Raw genomic sequence first — 7,363 nt, 5'->3', positions numbered from 1 at the left:
TTTGCACCCAGGGAGCCCCTGCGCGGGTCTACGGGGAGGCGGCCGGGCTAGCGGGGAACCCGGAGTGCTCGCTGCTCCTGCTTCTGGTGAAACTCACTTACAGTTACATTATTTGCATTTATGTAGCATTAAAAAAACCCTAACAAACCTCTCACAACAGCAGCCTAGGTACATTCAGGATACTTCCTGTCGCCTTTAAATTTAAACCTATTTCCACAGTGATCAGATGCATCCATTGGTTACTGTTTATCTCCTGCACAACTAGCCAAAAATGCTGCTTCCTAAGTAGTGAGCCCTGTGCGTTGATGCTGAAAGGGACATGGTTTAGTGGTGGGATGGCAGGGTTAGGTTAAAGGTTGGACTTGATGATCTCAAAGGTCTTTTCCAACCAAAGTGATTCTATGATTCTATGATTCTATGGAAGTTGAGGAACAGCGTTAATAAGATTTACAAGGTCAATTAGTTTGGGCTCTGTTGATGTGCTACCAGAGGAAAGGGGGGAAAAGGCATGGGGAGGGGAGAGAAGAAAGTGGAAAGGAGATAGAGGTAGTGACCAGGATCTATGGAGTGAGGAGGTAACAGCTAGTAAGAAGGCAGCAGCAGGGATTTGTTCCAAAACAGGATGTCTGCTGTTTCTTGTAAATAATAACAGCTAGTAAGAAGGCAGCAGCAGGGATTTGTTCCAAAACAGGATGTCTGCTGTTTCTTGCAAATAATAATAATAATAATAATAATAATAATAATAATAATAATAATAATAATAACAACAACACAGGCTGAAACCTTAGTCTACATTCAGTACCTTTTACAGTGCATCCAACTAAACAGCGTAAGGTGCCCCTCAGCCCACCGTTGGCAAGAATGTTCTGCTGCTGATCTAAGGGAGTATTCCCAAATCAATAAAAGAGCTGGCAGACACCTCTCTAGTTGCCAGGAACTCAACTATTTATGGCCTTGTATTTCCTTGATGGGAAGAAAGTGTTTAATTGCCAGGGAGAGGGAAAAACTCAACTATTTAAAGGAAAAATTTGAAACAAGAATAAATGGCTATAAACTTGCTAGACATTAACAGTGCTTGGAAATGGAAGACTTCTAATCATAAAAGGGTGGCATTTTTTTTTGGCTTGCCTTTCTTTTTTGCCTGCACAAGACAAACCTCAGCTTAAGACTTCCTGAGCACAAGTTTTTTCCATCCAGCCTTCCCATTTCCATTACTCATTTTTGGTCAAGTTTTTACGTACTTGTTCTGGCTGATAAAATGAATCAGCAGATGACCTCAGCCTTCCACAACACAATCTAATCCATGGAGAAATTCAACAAAGTTCAACAAAGACAAATGTAAGGTCTTGCACCTGGTAAAACATAATTCAGGAGTGCAGCACAGGCTGGGACCTCCCTGGCTGGGGAGCAGCTCTATGGAAAGGGACCTGGGGGTTCTGGTGGACAATGAGCTCAATATGAGTGTGGAGTTAAAAGTGCCACATCTACTGATGAAAAGGATGATTCACTTTTACACAGTGAATAATAAACCAATGTACATTGTCTTTAAAGGAGCTACTAGTTAATTTTTTAATCATTCCTACATTGACATCATCCTGCATTACTATACACCTTTTAATCAATCATGCCATCTTTGAAATTTGCCTCTGACACCATTGCAGTGAAAAGATCAAGTTCTGGACTGGTTTTGATTGTTTTTTTTTTTTTAATTCTGCAAATAGTTCGGTCACTATCAGTGAGTTGCTTCAGGACAACACAGTTGTGGCTAACATCAGAATCGGGCACAAGACTGAAATCTTTCACACACTGGTTTTATTAGTAAAGGTGGTGTTGGAGCTTGCTGTCATTTCCTAAATTAAATTCCATCCTACTCGGACACCATCTTCCTTGGGCACGTCAGTACCTAACAAGAATATTTTTAAAGTCTCATGGGAAACTTCTGAGATCAGGGAGGGAGAATGAACAAAGCTGTCAAAGCACACACTTTTCTGCCCATGCCATCCCCACATATGAGTTAGAAAAGCTCCGAATTTAGCGCTGCTCTGAGGTGTTCAGTTGCCATTGCTTTCCAGGACATTTGCTGGAGACTCCTAGAGCACAACCCGCTCTCGGTCCATTCCTTCGTTGGTGGGGGGAGGAGAAGCCACTCCAGCAAGCAGTTGGGTTGTCCGTATGACCGATAGTGAAAATTAGCAGATTTGCCTATGATGACCTAGGATGTCTGTGACTGAGCCAGAAATAGAACCTCGCACTCCCACTCCTGTGACTTAATCACAAGCCTGCCTGTCTGTACTAAGAGCGATCCACAGTGCCAGCTGGCTTTGTCGGTTGTAAAGCAGACTTTGGAAAAAGGAAGCAACCAAGAAACTTCTTCACTCTCTGTAACAAAAAGCTCATGCTAGAATTAATGCCATTGATAGGCATTCTAAGCATAGCTCAGAAATGTTATAAACCAGAATTACGTTATGAAGGATTGTATATTCTGGACTTCCTGTATAAATTATTGTCTTTCCTCTGGCTGGACTGCTTTTGTTCTGGAAAACTAGTTCTGTTTACAGCCAGAACTTACCTGTTGGGCTAAGAACTTTTTTTTTTTTTTTTAATAGCCTCTAAGCAAAATCACCCACTTATATACAAAGTATTTCTGAGGTGATCTTGCTGTAGATTAAACCCATCATCACATAGGCTAATGAGAAAGTCCTGACAGGGAAGTTAAACACGTTAAAAACCAAACCAAAACATCACCAGGTACTGTTTAATATTACCTTAAAGAAATTCATGTTCAACAAGTTTTCTGTGCAGCCAGCCAGCGGATGGCAGTATTCAACCCATCATTCAGTTGTTTCTGGCTAGAAAGTGGTTGTGTAGGTGAGCTGCTTCTCACTCAGTAACTGATTGCATCAGTATCTAGGAAAGAAAACTTCAGCAGTCCACAAATTAATTTCATGAGTCAAACCTGCAATGACAGCCATCTGCAATAAGCAAGGTTGTACCATTGTTATTTATGAAACAAAACTATGCAAGTTTCCTACTGTCCTTGGAAGAGGTCTCGGTGTTCTATTTCAAAATTAAATATAAGACGGAGGTTTGGTTTTTCCTACAGACTGTACAAACTAAAGTTAGGGAGATACATAGTCTCAATATGGAAAGTTATCTTAGATCTTAAATTATTTGAACAGTATGTAACATCCAGACATAATTCCTGGAGTGATGTTACCAAGCCACAAGCGGAACCATAGCCAAGATTCTTACTTGCACATACTTAAGCACACTTCATGCCCAAAGCTTCTTCTAACCCTCTCCCTCCCCAGCCTATCCCTGAAGCTCCCAGAGGAAGCTTGTCTATGTGCACTGGTTGCCAGGCTTTATATTCAAACCCATTTGGTTATGATGTTGCAATCTCTGTGTGAATGCTCCTGCGCATTAAAGTTGATTTACTTCAGATCCACTTTAGCTAAATGAGAATAAACCCAGAATAAACAGAAGAGCTGGCTCTATGCAGTCCTTTGCACCCCTTTTGCCCAAACCAATTTTCAAAGGCATCACATAATTTGTGCAGGCAGGGTTTCACCTTTCCTTGACGCCTAGTTTTGAGAAGAAAGTTTTTGAAAGAGTGGAGCAAATCTGGGGTCTGAGCAATCTACGTAGGTAACAGACAGCATAAAGCCTAGAAACCTGCAGGCTGCAGAGAAAAGTGTAACTATTTTGCAAGAGGGATATGTGGGATAATTATGCCACTCGAGATCTCTTTCTAATGCCTCAGACATTCTCTTTTGCATGAAATGAGATAGCTAGTACTGGCTCCAAACTGTATCTGCAGAACAACTCCGTATTTTCTTGTTGCCTCTAGAGATATCCAATCCACTTCTGAAGTGAGGTGCTCAGTCTCCCATATTTTTTGTAGCAATGCTTTCCAGAGTTTTATAATTCACTGTGTAAAAGTGAATCTGTTCCTTCATCCACTGTGTAAAAATGAATCATCCTTTTATCAGTTTTGGATGTGGCACTTTTAATTAATATTACATGGCACTTCTCAACATGATAATGCTGACAGAGTGATTTCCTTAACATCGTCTTTCCCCATCTCCTTTGCCAGAGGAAATACAACATACTGTTCATTCACAGAGTAACTCACCATACTGCTGCAGCAACGTGCGCGATCCTAGTAGGCAGGATATTCCACAACTGGAAAGGACCACAGTTTCCAGTAGCTTGCTCCCTGAAATACAGAATATAAAACAGATTGTATTTACATACAGTTTGCTTAATTACAGGTAAGATACTGGTTTTTTTCTGCAACCAGGAGGCACAGTATGAGTTTTTTACTTATTTGTGTGAGTTAGTACCTCTGGTAGCAGAGGTGCTAAGATGTGACAATGCTGGGCTGGAATGCATTGTGCTTAAAAAGGAAGACAGCATTCCTAGCCAGTCACAAGGCTAAGAAAATTAAACCAAAAGCCTCAAACCCACTGTGCTGGAGACAAGAAAATCATAGATATTTGTGGCAGAGTTTAACAGAGCTCAATATAAAAGAAAATTTAAACCCTATTCATTGTTTGTAATTTCATTATTACAAAATAATTGCCAATGAAATTAGCAAATGGAAATGTACTTTTTGTATAAGCCCTCTTATAATAGGAAAAACAAAATATTAGCAGCATTGTCTCCTAAATTAGTAGCTGTATATCTTCTTATGTCTTATTTCTGTACCCCACTCTCAGATCCCGAAAGAAATAGCTTTTTAAACTTTTTATTTACGAGTTAAAACATTAAAGTTTCCCAACTTATTGCATCTTTGGAAAAGCAGCAGGTATGGAGTATCACAGAATCAGAGAATCACAGAATGGCAAGGGTTGGAAGGGACCTCGGGAGATCATCTAGTCCAACCCCCCTGCTAAAGCAGGTTCACCTAGAGCGGGCTTTGAATATCTCCAGAGAAGGAGATTCCACGACCCCCCTGGGCAGCCTGTGCCAGTGCTCTGTCACCCTCAAAGTAAAGAAGTTTTTCCTCAGATTCAACTGAAACCTCTTACGTTTCAGTTTGTGCCCATTGCCCCTTGTCCTGTTGCTGGGCACCTCTGCAAAGAGTCTGGCTCCATCCTCGTGACATCCACCCTTAAGATATTTGTAAGTGTTGATGAGGTCCCCTCTCAGTCTTCTCTTCTTCAGGCTGAACAAGCCCAACTCTCTCAGCCTTACCTCATAGGGGAGATGCTCCAGTCCCCTTATCATCCTTGTTGCATGAGTACATGAATACAATGACCCTGCAGCTGCAAACTGATCTCAAATTCTAGTTTGCCTGTTTAGGTTTGGAAAAACATATGTAAAAAGGAAAATATCATGTAACTTAGAGACAGTACCTTTGAAATTCAACCTTTTGTACCATCAAAACACATTTTTATTGTTTAATGCGAACAAATATCACCATATAATAGACTCCTAGAAACCCTTCCTAATGCAAGGAGAACCAACAACTGTGGAGAAGGCAACTAGAACCAAGAAGCATTTGTAGGTAAGGGTAGTATCTTTATTGTATCAACTTGTATAGTGAGGAAATGCAGCCATGCTTTTTGGCACCCAAAGCTGTATCAGAAATAGACTCCCGCACTAAATATACCGGTAACAATTGTTCTCAGGTTGTAATTGCACACATAGCAATTAGACCACCTGAGAAAAGAAGCACTTGGTACAAACCTCTGCCTGCAGCCCTAGCCTTGCGTGCATCCTACGATCATCAGTCATCGTAGTTACAACCATGCTACCACAAGGGAAGAAATAACATGTTTGTTTTCAAGAAGGGGGAGAAAAGATAATAAAATATACCATGTTTTACAGTTGTGTTTAGAAAATCACAAGAGACAAAAAAACCCACTGAAAACTAAGGGAGTATCTGAGTGAAAGACTGCCCTAAATTGAATTCCCTTGTGGATCTTAAAGTAAGAACAACCAAGTGACAGAAAGTGTGGATGGTACCTTCAGCAGTGTGCTGGTGAGGTGCTGACCCCCATGGGAGCTGCTCCGCTGCGGGGAGCTGACTGCCACACAGTACTAAGAGACACAGGCACCACATTTCCACTGGTTAAACATGTACAAGCTAGCACTAAAACCAGAGAAAAGCTGATATTAACCCTCACACACGTTGCTCAGACGAAGCAGTGCTGGATGAGCTACCTTTGTCACAGGACAAAGAACGTGGTATTGCACCACACCCCTGTAACTAGGCCTTCACACTGCCTAAGTGAGGCAACTGCCAAGGAAGTAAATCTTTCTCTTTGTTTTTGTTTTTAATACAATGCACATACATGATGACCACAGGCTGAAGACACCTGGCAGCAGGTGGGCACCAGCCGAGGGGCCACGGGCCTCTGCAGCATGGGCCCTCAAGGGCGAAGTGAAGGGTGGGAAGCTGCGTCCTGGGCACCACCAGCACCTCCTGGGGCTTTTAACTTAATGCATGGTAGGCAGAAAAATTCTAGAGATTACTCACTTTTTCAGTTTTGTAGTATTTTAGATGCATGTACTTTACTTATATGAGATACTGAAAGTGTGTCTATTGTGGGAAAATAACGTAAGGACCAAGCTCCACAGTGTTCATGTTCCCACTTGTGTGCCTCTGCCTGGGTGCTGCTTTGGAGATCCCCCGGTCTGCAAGGTAATGAAAATAAATTTACTCTTTGCATTTTATCCATGGTTTTGTGGTTGTTCCTGCGTTCTGCCTGTGTCGGCTCACACATTTGACGTAGTCGGCAGGATATTAAGAATCCACCTTGGTATCAATTATAAAGTTCCTCCCTATTGTCCCTTACAAATTTCCAAGCAGCTTTTCTCCCCTTGCTTACTGCCTCCAGCGACTCCACCAGTAACAGATGCCATGTTCTGGGGACGCACCTCTTCTGAAAGTGCAAAGGTGAGAACTTTTTGAATCAGTTCTGGCTGAGAGAAGGTTCCAAGAACTCGTTCAATCTGGTTCTTCTCCTCCTGTGTGCCTGCTTGCTTGTGAAGCTTTAGCGTAGTGTCTAAAGTAGTACTATCTCCATGCTTCAAAATAGTTACATATACAGGACTACTCAGATCAGCTGACAGCGTATGTTTTCCTTCCACGCAGTCCTTACATCAGCATTGGGCTTCTTCCAATGTGCTCAGCTTTTCCTAGTTTGCCCAAGACCAGACCTTTCAGAAGGGCATCTAGATGACCCTCTCCAGGTTTGGGGTTCCATCCCAGTCTCTCCCCTATTGCTGTAAAGTCATCTTTCATGAACACCTGGATTTCCTCACACAAGTCCGTGTGGGACAAGACAGTTGAGAGCATCCCCAGGTCACAGCTGGAGGTCGCTCCACACGGCGGGAAGCCGCGGCCCGCGCA

Source organism: Egretta garzetta, unplaced genomic scaffold (genome assembly GCF_000687185.1).
Source record: "Egretta garzetta isolate BGI_Z169 unplaced genomic scaffold, ASM68718v1 scaffold53, whole genome shotgun sequence".
Lineage (NCBI taxonomy): Eukaryota > Metazoa > Chordata > Aves > Pelecaniformes > Ardeidae > Egretta > Egretta garzetta.
The sequence above is the reverse complement of the archived record's forward strand: the minus strand, read 5'-3'. Positions refer to the sequence as shown.